The sequence below is a fragment of the Panthera tigris genome, chromosome B3 (genome assembly GCF_018350195.1).
Source record: "Panthera tigris isolate Pti1 chromosome B3, P.tigris_Pti1_mat1.1, whole genome shotgun sequence".
Lineage (NCBI taxonomy): Eukaryota > Metazoa > Chordata > Mammalia > Carnivora > Felidae > Panthera > Panthera tigris.
This window is the reverse complement of record NC_056665.1, coordinates 16,585,823-16,598,398: the sequence shown is the minus strand read 5'-3', so window position 1 is coordinate 16,598,398 and position 12,576 is coordinate 16,585,823. Positions and strand designations below refer to the sequence as shown.

Here is a 12,576-nt window from a genome sequence, read left to right as displayed (position 1 = left end):
GGACTGGTAAGGGGCCGGGACAGCCCACCCCCGGCGCGCACCCATAGGCCGGCTGTGAGCCCCGCCTGGTGCGGATTGGTTGTAAATGGCCACCGAGTCATATCATAGGCTCTCCCACGCACCGGATGGCGCAGGTAGGCAGTGCGTGATCAAGCAGTGGTGACCAATCGGGATACGCAGGCGTACACGTGCACAGGCCGCTTATTGGCTGGAGCAAGGCACAGTCCTGGGGCAGTGACCAATAGTAAGGCGGTGCGCCCATGTGGACAGATAGTGGGAAACAATATTTGTTAGGGAGGGGGCGGAACCGGGAATCTCCGGCTCGCAGAGAGTCAGTCGTTCCCATGGTTACGAACGGGGGCGGGGTTTCTGGCAGCAAGGGGGAGTGTTTGCAGAAGTCGTAGGGTTCGCTCTGGAATATGAAGTTGCGGCTCCAACTGGCGTGTATTTATGATTTAATCTGGATTTAATACTCGTGGGGGAAAGACGTGCCCTGAAAATGGAACTCAGCAATAATTCTCTTGTGAGCTTTGGGGGGAGGGGCTGCCTGGAAATTTAGTGGCTAACTTGGCAACTACTAACCTCCAGGTTTTGGAGCCCCGCCTGTCCCGGGTTTTGGAATTCCCAGCCTGAGAAAGAGCCTGTAAACTGGAAGAATGCGGGCTGTAGAAAGAAGGGTGTAGTTCTCAACCTGGTACAACCCCTAAGGAGTTCTGGGCTCACGGCCTTTCTAAGCAGGGAATAGCCAGAACACTGATTCTTCCTGCTATAAGTAAGATCATGAATCAGGTTGTTTCTATATAATATATGCTACCCAAGTTTCTGCTCCACCCGAAAGGATTTCCTCCTGACCTCCGTGTCACAGTCCAGAAAATTTCTAGTTGCTTTGATGACTTGTTCTCCACACCTACGGCTCCTTTCGCCTGTCCTCGTTTCAGTTTGTCCTTTAATGCTCCATTCCTTCTCTAGTCTCAATTTTGTTTTACCATCTAGCTTAGCTGACACTATCTGGCCATTTTCTAACCCTTTTAAGTTCTTCTCTTACTAAATTTCCAAGTTTGTGAGCTGTTATCACAGATTGATCTTGTACTGAGATTTAAAACCTTTCCTGAAGTAGCACTTCCTTCCTCCCTCACTCCCTCCCTTCCTCTGTTTCTCTTTCTCTTTCTCCTTCTCTTTCTCTTTTTTTCTCTTTCTTTCTTTTTTCTCTCTCCCTCCTTTTTCTTCTCTTTTCTTTCTTCCCTCCTTGCCTCCCTTTTAACTTCCTTCTTTCCTTTCTTCCAAAAGAAAGGTTGCTTTACTGCTTTCTTTGAGCTTAAATTGTAATGTGGAACTTTACTAAGACTTTGCAATTTCAAAGTGTCTTTATCACTTCTCAAAGAAAGCAGGAAAGGACACAAATCTCTGTATAAAGTTCTGAAATAGCTGTTATTTTCTGATCATTTTATGTAGAAGAGTCCTCAACATGCAATTATTTGGCCGCTTTTCTTTATAACACAACCTGACCTTATATACTTATTTGCATATTGTTTATCACCCCTGTTTGAAGCACAGAACTTGTTCTCCTCATTGTTGTACCTCTAGCACCTAACAGAGTTTAGGACACAATCAGCACTCAATAAATGTTTGTTGACTTGATTGAATGAATGAATCCTAACTCCTACAGTATTTTTTGGCTCTGCAATAAATGTATAGTACTCTGTCTCTTACTCTAGTCTTCTTCGTCCTCTCTAGGCAGAGAGGCCATCTCTCTCCCTTCCAAACTAAGTGGCTGAGAAAGGGGGAAAGAATAGGGCCCTAACAGTTCTCAAAAGGCAGAAGTGCACGTATGACATTCTGTGCTGAAAAAGATCAGGCTCCCTTTGCTCATTTGTCAGTTAATAATACTTTGAGTACAGGTAGCAGAATGCATGGCCAAACATTGGCTTACACGATAAGTATATTTCTTGTGTACTAGACCAGAAGTCCAGTAGCAGGAGCTCTCAAGGTTGGTTCATCAGACCCCTCTTATCTTTCTCCACTGCCATATTCAGCTCCCTTCCTGGTGGCAGTGGTTACCACAGCTCTAAGTATCCCAAGGCAGAATTTCAAAAGTAAAGTGAGGGAGTCCACACTGGAGAAAAAAAAAAAAAAAAAGTAGTTTTTTTTTTTTTCCCTTCTCATCCTCTCTCTCTTCTCTTGGAAAAAAAAAAATCTATTTCCTAGATGCCCCAATAGACCCTCTTACATGTTGGCGAAAACTGACTCATCAACTCACAAAAGGAAATGAGATTTTTACAATTCACTCAGACCAGTGATTTTTCTCTGGGGTTAAACAGAATCAGAGCTCTGTTAGCAAATGGCTGTTGAGTGGGCGATCAGAGCCATTTGACTGGCTTCAGTGGGCCTGGCCATGTTTGTGGTAGAGTAGAGCCACCTCAGCCAAACCTTAAAAAAGGAAGGTATTAAAACAAGAAATATTCTACACCTAGGCAGATGGTAATGTATTTGGTGACCCACCTCATTCACAGATAAAATTCCATTTTTGTTGTGCATATGTTATTATGACTATTCAAGTTTGGCTAACATTAATATAGCAGCATATAGCATATTAAAAAGTAAAAAATCCAATCTGATAGTCTCTGTCATTTAATTTATGTGTTTAGACCATTTACATGCAATGTAATCTTTGATATTGTTGGTTTTAGATGTATCATCTTATTATTTGCTTGATTTGTGCCTCTCTTGTGTGCATGTGTGTTTCTCTGTTCCTGCTTTCCTGCTTTCTTTTTAATTATTTGAATGTCTTTTAGTAATCCATTTAAATTTATCTATCAATTTTCAGACTCTAACTCTTTGTAGTATTTTTTAAGCGGTTTCTCTAGGGATTACCATGCCCCTTTATGTCATAGTTGGCATTTATATTACATCCACATATACTGATAACTCTACTAGACAATGTTTACATTTTTGCTTCAGATAGTTATACATATTTTAAACAATGCAAGACAAAAATAGTCTATTACAATTACCCAAATAGTTATCATTTCTGTTGTTCTTTCTTTTTTTTTTTAATGTTTACTTATTTTTGAGAGAGAGGGAGTCAGAGCATGGGCTGGGGAGGGGTAGAGAGAAAGAAGAAGACACAGAATCCAAAGCAGGCTCCAGGCTCTGAGCTGTCAAGGCAGAGCCCGACATGGGGTTTGAATCCACAAACTGTGAGATCGTGGCCTGAACTGAAGCCAGAAGCTCAACCAGCTGAGCCACCCAGGCTCCCCTGTAGCACTTTCTTTATTCTGAAGTTCTAAACTCTCTAGGAACATCCTACGTTGAAGAATTTTCTTTAACATTTGTTTTAGAGAAGGCCTGTTAGGAATGAGTTTCATTATGACATTATTACTGAAAGACGTGCATGCTGCGTATTGAATCCTGAGTTGGAAGTTCTTTTCTTTTCACATTTTACAGATGTTATTCCATTGTCTTCTGAGAAGTTTGGTTTCTAATGAGAAACCAAGCAGTCATTGAGTTGTTTTTCCTATATATATATAATGGGTTATTTTTTCTGTCTGCTTTCAATATTTTTTCTTTATCTTTTCTTTTCATAAATTTGATGAGTTGGTTTCCTTTGAGTTGATTTTGTGTGGAGTTCTTATGGCTGTGTATTCATGTCTTGAACCAAATTTATGTTTTCTGCCATTATGTCTTCAGATTTTTTTTCTGTACCAATCTCTTTGTCCCTTTCTTTTGGGACTTAAATATCATGAATACTAGATATTTCCGATACTGTCCCATGAGACCTTGAGACTCTGAGTTTTTCACTTTCTTTTCCCTCTCTGTTGGAGAAATTGGGTAAATTCTATTGATCTGTTTGGAAGTTCACTGACTCTTTTCTTTTTTCTTTTTTAAATGTTTATTTATTTTTGAGACAGAGAGAGACAGAGCATGAACGGGGGAGGGGCAGAGAGAGAGAGAGGGAGACACAGAATTGGAAGCAGGCTCCAGGCTCTGAGCCATCAGCCCAGAGCCCGACGCGGGGCTCGAACTCACGGACCGCGAGATCGTGACCTGAGCTGAAGTCAGATGCTTAACCGACTGAGCCACCCAGGTGCCCCGCACTGACTCTTTTCTTTGTCACCTTCATTGTGTTTTTGATATCATCCAATGAATTTTTTATTTCAGATATCATATTTTTCAGTTTCTGTTTCTATGTAAAGATTATCTTTCCATTCATAATGAGTGTCTACCTTTATCTCTTTGAGTATGACTATAATAGTTGTTTAAAGGTCTTTGAAAAAAAAAATTGGTACCTGGGTAATCTTGAGCTTGACATCTGATTGTCTACTTCCTTGAGAATCAGTCACACTTTCCAGTTTTCTGTATGTTTAGGAACTTTAGATTATATCTTAGACATTTTGAATATTACATTATGTTATTTAAAAAAAAATTTAACATTTGTTTATTTATTTATTTTCGAGAGACAGAGAGAGACAGAGCACAAACTGGGGAGGGGCAGAGAGAGAGGGAGACACAGAATCTAAAGCAGGCTCCAGGCTCTGAGCTGTCAGCACAGAACCCAACACAGGGCTTGAACCCATGAACCATGAGATCATGACCTGAGCCAAAGTTGAATGCTCAACTGACTGAGCCACTCAGGTGCCCCACATATTACGTTGTGTTAAAATCCTCTGGAGACTGTCCGCCATTTTCATTTAATGGGCAGTGAACCCGGGTATGTTCAGCCTCTTCTGGACTCACCTTCTGTGGGCAGATTTTCCAATGTCAGTTAATTTCTCAAACCCTTTGCTCTCCAGCCATGGGTTTTTTCTCCATGTGAGCAACTCAGAATGAGCCCAGAACTTGTGTCAGGTCATGCACAGAATTAAGGGCTACTCTTCTCCACTTCTTTCCTCTCCATCGTTTGTCCCATTTTCTATGGCTTCTGGGGGCCCCTTTCCTCTGGAGAGAAATTTACTGTTTCTCTAGAAGTGTTAGCCACACATGCTGCTAAGTAGTTTTCTGCAATTGGAATTACTCTCAAGGCAAAGCAGTGAGGAAAAAAACGAGAAAAAACATGGGGATTTCCCTAAACTCCAGACCTCAGGGTGCTCTTTTCCCATTTTCTGTAGCCAGAAAGCCAAGTTTTCTCCTTAGGTTTTAGGTGGTGCCAATATGACTAACTTATTGTAGCCCCAGCACCAGAGCCTGCTCTTAGGGCAGAGCAGAAGAAAACAGAGAAAAAAAAAAAGAAAAAAGAAGCAAATGTATGTGAATCCATACTGACATAAGTAAATGATTACATAAATAAATAAATGGAGGAGAAAAGACAAATCTTCCTTATGGAAGAATTCCCAGTAAGTGATGTAGATTCTCTTTGTTCTCTCCTTGATTTTGCACCAGACTTAGCGATTTGTCTCCAATCCAGAAAACACTATTTCAGCCAGATGGACATCATCAGTTATAAATTATGTTGATAGCGTGTACCTCTGATAGGATATCCCGAAAGCAGCACATCACTTCTTTTGATATTCTTTACCCTAACCCATAACTCCAGTCTAAGCATGAGCAAAAGACCAGCACCCTCAGTTTGAGGGACATTTTCCAAAACACCTGACGTGTACTGCTCAGAACTCACAAGGCCATAAAAAGAAGAAAAGACTAAGAGACTTTCAGACATGAGACTAAATGCAGTATGGTTCCCTGGATTGTATCTTGGAACAGAAGGACATTAGTGGAAAAAACAGTGAATCCAAATAAAGTGTGGAGTTTAGTAATAGTAATAGACAGGTAATGATAAATGGTAACTGTACCCATTAATAGTTTCTTAGTTTTAAAAAATGGACCATGGTAATGTAAGATGTTAACAAGGACCAAGTTCAGACCCCAGGTATTCTCTGTTCATGACAGTGCCCTTCATTATCATGGTTAAAGGGCAAAGGGAAAGGAAGGAAGGGAAGAGGATGGAAGAGAAGGGAAGAAGAAAAGTGACTTTTATTTTTAAAAAAATTTTTTAATGTTTATTTGTGTGTGTGTGAGAGAGAGAGAGACAGATAGAGTGCGAGCAGGGGAGGGGCAGAGAGAGAGGGAGACACAGAATCCAAAGCAGGCTCCAGCCCCTGAGCTGTCAGCACAGAGCCCGACGCAGGGCTTGAACTCACGAACCGTGAGATCATGACCTGAGCCTAAGTCAGACGCTTAACCAACTGAGCCACCCAGGCGCCCCGAAAAGTGATTATTTTTTTTTTATTTTTATTTATTTTTTTTTAAATTTTTTTTTTCAACGTTTTTTATTTATTTTTGGGACAGAGAGAGACAGAGCATGAACGGGGGAGGGGCAGAGAGAGAGGGAGACACAGAATCGGAAACAGGCTCCAGGCTCCGAGCCATCAGGCCAGAGCCTGACGCGGGGCTCGAACTCACGGACCGCGAGATCGTGACCTGGCTGAAGTCGGACGCTTAACCGACTGCGCCACCCAGGCGCCCCGTGATTATTTTAATAAGAGGAAAGAACAGATGTTCACCATGCCCCGTTTGGGGTCCCTACCATCACAGTATGCTCGCTGTTGACACAGAGGTGCCCCTCTCTGGGTTAGCAGTACCTTCCTGGAAATGGGTAGCACTGTATCTGGAGCACCTTGTCTATCCCCAGGCCTAAAGTGATGTTCCAACTTCTTCCAAAACTGATTTGTGGCAGCTGCCGAGGAAATAACTGAAATGAGCTGGTTTTTTTTTTCTTTTTTCTTTTTTTAACTTGAAGGAAAGTTTGAAGGGAGAAAACGTATGTGAGAAAAGAGAACTGAGGACGGGAAACAAGAGAAAACAAAATACAACCAAAAAAAGAAATACTGGGGACAAATTTGCTTGACGCTCCCATTTGATGGAGAGGCAGGACTCTTTTGCTAAAGATCCCTTATTCTGAATAGCAGAAAGGTCTGCCTTCTTCCTGCATGGCTCACACATGCATAATGCAGGTGAATTGTGACAGCAACAGAAGAAGCACGTCAAGGAAGTGTTTCCTGAGACTGAACTGATAGATTACGGTTCCATTACTGAAACCGAACAGGCAAACATGAGAACAAGACACACAAGATAAGTAACAATTAAGGATCTTAAATAAATATGATGAGATCCGTATTGAACGCCGAGTCAATGGGAAGAGCTGGTCTGTGACCAAACATCATCTGTTCTACGTAATTGCCCTTTACCATTCTGTTGCCCCACAAGCGTCTGCCCTGATGGATATTGCCACTTGGTAACTGACTAGGATGGATTCCACAAAACACCTTCTTGCAACTCTTTGGGGGCTCATGAGGAATTCTAATTGGATTAAATAATAAAATCAATGGAAATCGTAAAGCTTTCCTATAGTGTAAATTATAAAAAGTTTAAAAAATCACTTTATGAGTCAAGTCTGTTTCCCAGTGGATTCACGCAGAGAGCATGTGAGGGTAGGAGCGCCCCGTGCTCCTGTTTTGGTCCCATTCAGACCCTTCTTCTCTGGTCTGAAGCCCTACCCACCAGTTCCCAGCTTAGTATTTACATTTGCAAGCCTATGTAGCATTTATATAGCTCTATATGTTTGTTCTCCACACGTATGCACGAATGCGTAAAATCACACTGTAGTCATGGGCTCTGCTCCTGGGTTTTCTTCACTTCAGCATATGCTGAAGCCTGTTTTATCAGGACGTAAAGGTCTGCCTCGTAGGTTTTATGAATAACAGAGGATTTCATGGTGCGACTACGCCATTGTTTGTATCATCACAGCTCACTAATAGGCATTTGTGTTCCTTCAGATTCGGAGCTGTTAGTAATAGTTTTACACACACCCTTCTGTAAGCCTCTGCACAATTATTTCCCCTAGAAAGAAACCCTACAGTGTGATTGCTGGGTCAAAGGATATGTCACTCACTAGATACTGCCAAATTGCCCTCCAAAAAGATTATACCCTCATTATCCGTGTGTGGGATCACTTTCGTCTTGCCAACATTGGATAAAACCAGCCCAAGATGTTTGCCTATCAGTTGGGTGGAAAGTAGTATTTCATTGGGGTTTAAATGTACCTTTATATGAATATGAGTGAGATTGAACATATTTTCATAGGGCATGCTATTCTATAAAATGGCAGTTCATCTTTCTTGCTCTTTTGAAGGTCCTCCCTTTACCAGGATTATGAAGACTTCACCTGTATTTTCTCCTTTTGTTACATTTTTTTTTTTACCTTAAGCTCTTTACCTTTGAGTATCTTGTGGAGAAAAGTAATCGTTTTTTCCCTCAAAGAGATAGCTAATTCCTCCAGCATAATGTACTGTTATTTATTTCCTTTTCCTACTATATGGAATATTCATTTTTATCACATAGTGAATTGACATAAATTTATCAGCCTTTTTTAAAAAAATTATTCTCCTTTGTATTGCCCTGTTGTCTGTTCATACTCCTAAACATTTTTGTTTATTTCAGGTTTTTCTATAGTAAGTTTTGATAACTAGCAAGTGGGGCAAATATCACCTCGTTCTGTCCTTTACACATTATATTTTAGCTTAAAACACTTTTTTTAAGTTCGTTTATTTTGAGAGAGAGAGAGAGAAAGAGCATGCACGTGTGAGTGGGGGTGGGGGGCAGAGAGAGAGGAGAGAGAGAATTACAAGCAGGCTCCGCATGCTGTCATGCAAAGCCCCATGTGGGGCTCGAATCCACAAACTGAGATCATGACCTGAGCTGAAATCAAGAGTCAGATGCTTAACTGACTGAGCCACCCAGTCGTCCTATTTTGGCTATTTTGTACACATTTTATCTTCCTGGAGAAATTTTAGGACTAACTTGTCAGGTTTTCGTCAAAAAACTTGGACATTTGATTGGAATAACATTGGGAAAAGATTGAATTTATCAGTTAAGTTGTAAAGGATTAGCATTTATAAATATTGAGTTTTCACATGCAAGTGCTTATGTGTTCTTCAATAAAATTGTATCTCTTTCTTCCTCTGGTCTCTCCTATTTCTGGTGAGGTTGATTTTTATGTATTTTCCCTGCTATTTTGACATAAATGGGATTTTTTTTTCCCTCCTGGACATTTTCAGATTGGTTCCTGCTAGTGTATAGGAAGGCTGTGTCTATCTTCTCCTGGACCTCAGTGCTCAGCGGGCTGTCTCCATCTGTTAGATTACAGAGCTTATGAAGCCTTCCAAGGTTTTTTCAAAGGTCAGGTTGGTCACAGGAAAATGGGGTAAATAAGGCATAATGGTATAAAAATGATAAATTCTTCCACCTATTCCAGGTGTCAATTTCCCTGTGTCGTTCGGACCACGTGGGTTTCCAAGGGGAACACAGTATCGGGTGAGGCAGGGAAACCTTCCAGCTTCCCACGTCACATGTCAAGATAGTGGGCCCCTTGACCTTTGGCATTGGCTCCACGGCCCCACAAGAAGTGGGGCTTCTTGTGTGCTGGACATTCGGAGGCACGTGGAGAGCTGATCTCTGCCTCATGTGAAGGCCACAGGGGCAGAAAAAAGACTAGGGGCTTTTGTTCTTAGGTTCAAACCATACTACCAGCACTGGCTCTATAAAATTGAGGAAGGGACTCCGTTCTCTGGGCTTCAGATGTTAATGCCTTCCTTGCTGTACATCTCTCGTGTTAAACGGACCATTCTGTGCCCAGTAAATGGTTGCCCTCGTTGTTGTTCGTGAGGTGATGGTGGTGGAGATGGGCTTTGAGTCTGACAGGCCTGGTTTTGAGCCCTGGCTCTGCCACTTCCTGATGGCATGAGCAGGGACAAGGTCTTTGGATTTCTTAAGCTCCAGTTTCCTCTGAGTCGGCTGGTCTCGTCACAGTGTAAGGATTCGGTGAGAAGACGTATGTGGTAGTTCTCTGTGAGCTGCCACATTTCACGTAACCGTAGCCGGTAATGTCATTTCTGTCATTTTTCCACCTTTGGGCAAGAAAAAAAGTTCTCGCGGAGATGTTAAGAAGAATTGTATTTTTTTAGCTCACTTTAAAAAAAAAAAAAAAACATTTGGAAGTATAATCGTTAAAGGGAGCTTCAAATATCACTTGTGTCCTGTGAAGAATTTTAGGGTTTTGAATGACTGGATTTGTATAAGTTTTAAACATGTTCTCAACCGGGCCGTTTTCCATAAATACATGGAATGAGGATCCCAGGTAATGATCCGAACCATTCGCTCAAAACCTAACGTCTAACTTCTCTCACAAAGCTGAGCATCGGAGGACACTGCTTTTCGAAGGCATAATGAGGCCAGTTTACAACCTTGTACCTCGAGCCACACCATCATGGATTTTTTGGGGAAACAGTGGTGTCTCAGTTCCATTGGGCCCAATATACTTTCAGTGTCATTAGCGGAGTCAAAATACTCCATTGCATTTATTCATTGAACTTAGGCTAGCATAGAGAGAGGTAGTTCGATTATTGTAAATAGAGAAATCAATTGATTACCACAAATTTTGAGTTGGGGTCAGAAGTTCTTTAAAATTGGACACAGTGGGTTGTGGTGTGAGAACTAACATTTCATGGAAGGAGACCTATTGCCCAGGCTCTGTTTTTATAGATTCTGCATCCAAACAGTGGCTGATTTACACATTCTAGAGGACAGGCCAGATGCTAACCAGCCACCAAGATGTGGCCACCATGTATCTATCTGTCCCCGAAAAAAACTGAAGAGTGTTTTGTGAATGTTTCTAGGGTGCCTGAGGGGCTCAGTCTTTTGGGTGTCTGACTTCGGCTTGGGTCATGATCTCACGGTTCATGGGTTTGAGCCCCACGTCGGGCTCTGTGCTGATGGCTCAGAGATTGGAGCCTGCTTCAGATTCTGTGTCTCCCTCTCTCTCTGCTCCTCCCCTGCACTCTGTCTCTCTCTCAAGTATAAATAAACATTAAAAAAATTTTTCTTTTAGAAGTAATGAATGTTTCCAGGTGGCAGTTTAAGACTGCCAATTACATAATGCATCAGATTTGTTGTCAATATCCACAAGATTTCAATTTACTATTCAATGATTTTCAAAGAAGTAACTTACTTTAAGCATTGACTGGAAAAAATCCACCTCTTCAAATGCATATGGAAATGATATGCCCATATGGATCAGAGGTTGATTTACAGGCAGGCAGCTTGGAGATACTGACTCTTGTCTACTAAACACCAAGTGGCTCACCTGGTTTTTCACACCCACAAGTGGTGAAAGGCACTGTGAGTGAGGTTAGAGGCATGTCCCCACCCTGAGAAAGACCTTTGTCCTTGATGGAAAGGTGGCAGAGGTGAAGATTCCCAGTTTATTGGCAGGAGTTTATTAAACTTGGGTTTTATTAGTGTCCCTCCCCCCCAGCCCCCAAGGTTTCATGCTTAGGACACAGAATTGTATTCACGGGAGAGATATGAATAGACGATATTCATCTCATAATGCCCAGACTTGGGCACACCTGCTTTCTGTACAGAGGAGAAGCTGAGAGGGACAGTGGAAAGTAGAGTAGTGATCACTGCCTAGCCCAGACCCAGTTCAGGGCAGAAGCACCCCAGAGCAGTGGCTCTGAGCCTGGGTTCTGAGAGCTTTTAAATAACCTGGAGAGCTTTAAACAATACAGATGCTTGGGCTCCACTCTGATCGACTGAATCCCAGCCTCTGATCTGGGCACTAGTGTTTATTACAAGCTCTCTAGCTACTTTCCAACTTAAATAGCATGTCTGGAGTGAGGACCATTCATTGTCTCAAAGACGAGTTAGTTCTCATCGATCCCAACCAATGGAAAACAAAGCAACCTGGTAATCCTTATGTATTTAGACATTGGTGCTGTGAAGGTTTAAAGTTATAGATTAAAAAAAAAAAAAAAGGCATGGACGGTGTGGGTTCTTCACCTGAGGTCCGTGAGATCCTAGGGGTTTCTTAACCCCCTGATATTGTGTGCCAAGCTTTGAGCATATGTCGGTCTCTGTATTCGAGGCATGGAGAGACTTGGAGAAAGGGTTCATGCTTTTCAGAGGCTTCCCAAAGGGAAGCCACAGACGGGTAATATTTTAGGAGCTGCGGAGGGAAAAAGCACCTTCATGAAATTCATGCCCACACAGACACACACACACCACACAAGTTTGAAGAAAGAAAACCTGCAGGTGGGAGGGTCCTGAGTGCTTCCGCAAACTTTCACTTTTCTCCCATTGTGCCCCGCTCTCTAACTGCCCTGGTGATCAGTTCCTGGTGCCTACAGCTGTTCCCACCTAACGATTCTTGGCCCCGAGAACTCACTTCCCTGAGCGAGTTCCATCTTCTCAAAACTACAAACGAAGAAGTAGAGTAAATAATCAAGATGAGCAAACAAGGAAGGAAATAATAGGTCAGATGGAGAGTCTCTTTCTCTCTTTTTAAGAGACATTTCAGATGGAGAGTCTTTTAATTCTTACTATGCTCATGCTCCAGATTTCTGTTCCACTTCCCATACATCTTAACTGGCTTCCCCCCAGCCCTCCATTTCCACTTGGCCGGGACCCTCTTACTCCTGGCTACATGGGAACGTTCTCATGAGCCAAAAGTCTCTGGCAGATCGGTGAGACACGGTGATAGTTTCTGAAATGTGAGACATGCTTCATGCCTTCGGCAGCTTTCCA

The 12,576-nt window shown here is 42.2% G+C and overlaps 2 long non-coding RNA genes across 3 annotated transcripts in view; both read left to right on the top strand.

The window, feature by feature from the left end:
- Positions 1–12,576, top strand: part of LOC122239395 — an 85,325-nt gene that overhangs the window by 1,676 nt on the left and 71,073 nt on the right. The gene's annotated exons all lie outside the window — the stretch shown is intronic.
- Positions 48–7,372, top strand: LOC122239396. The gene is made up of 2 exons (XR_006218441.1): positions 48–134; positions 6,734–7,372. It is a non-coding gene; the product is annotated as an uncharacterized LOC122239396 (long non-coding RNA).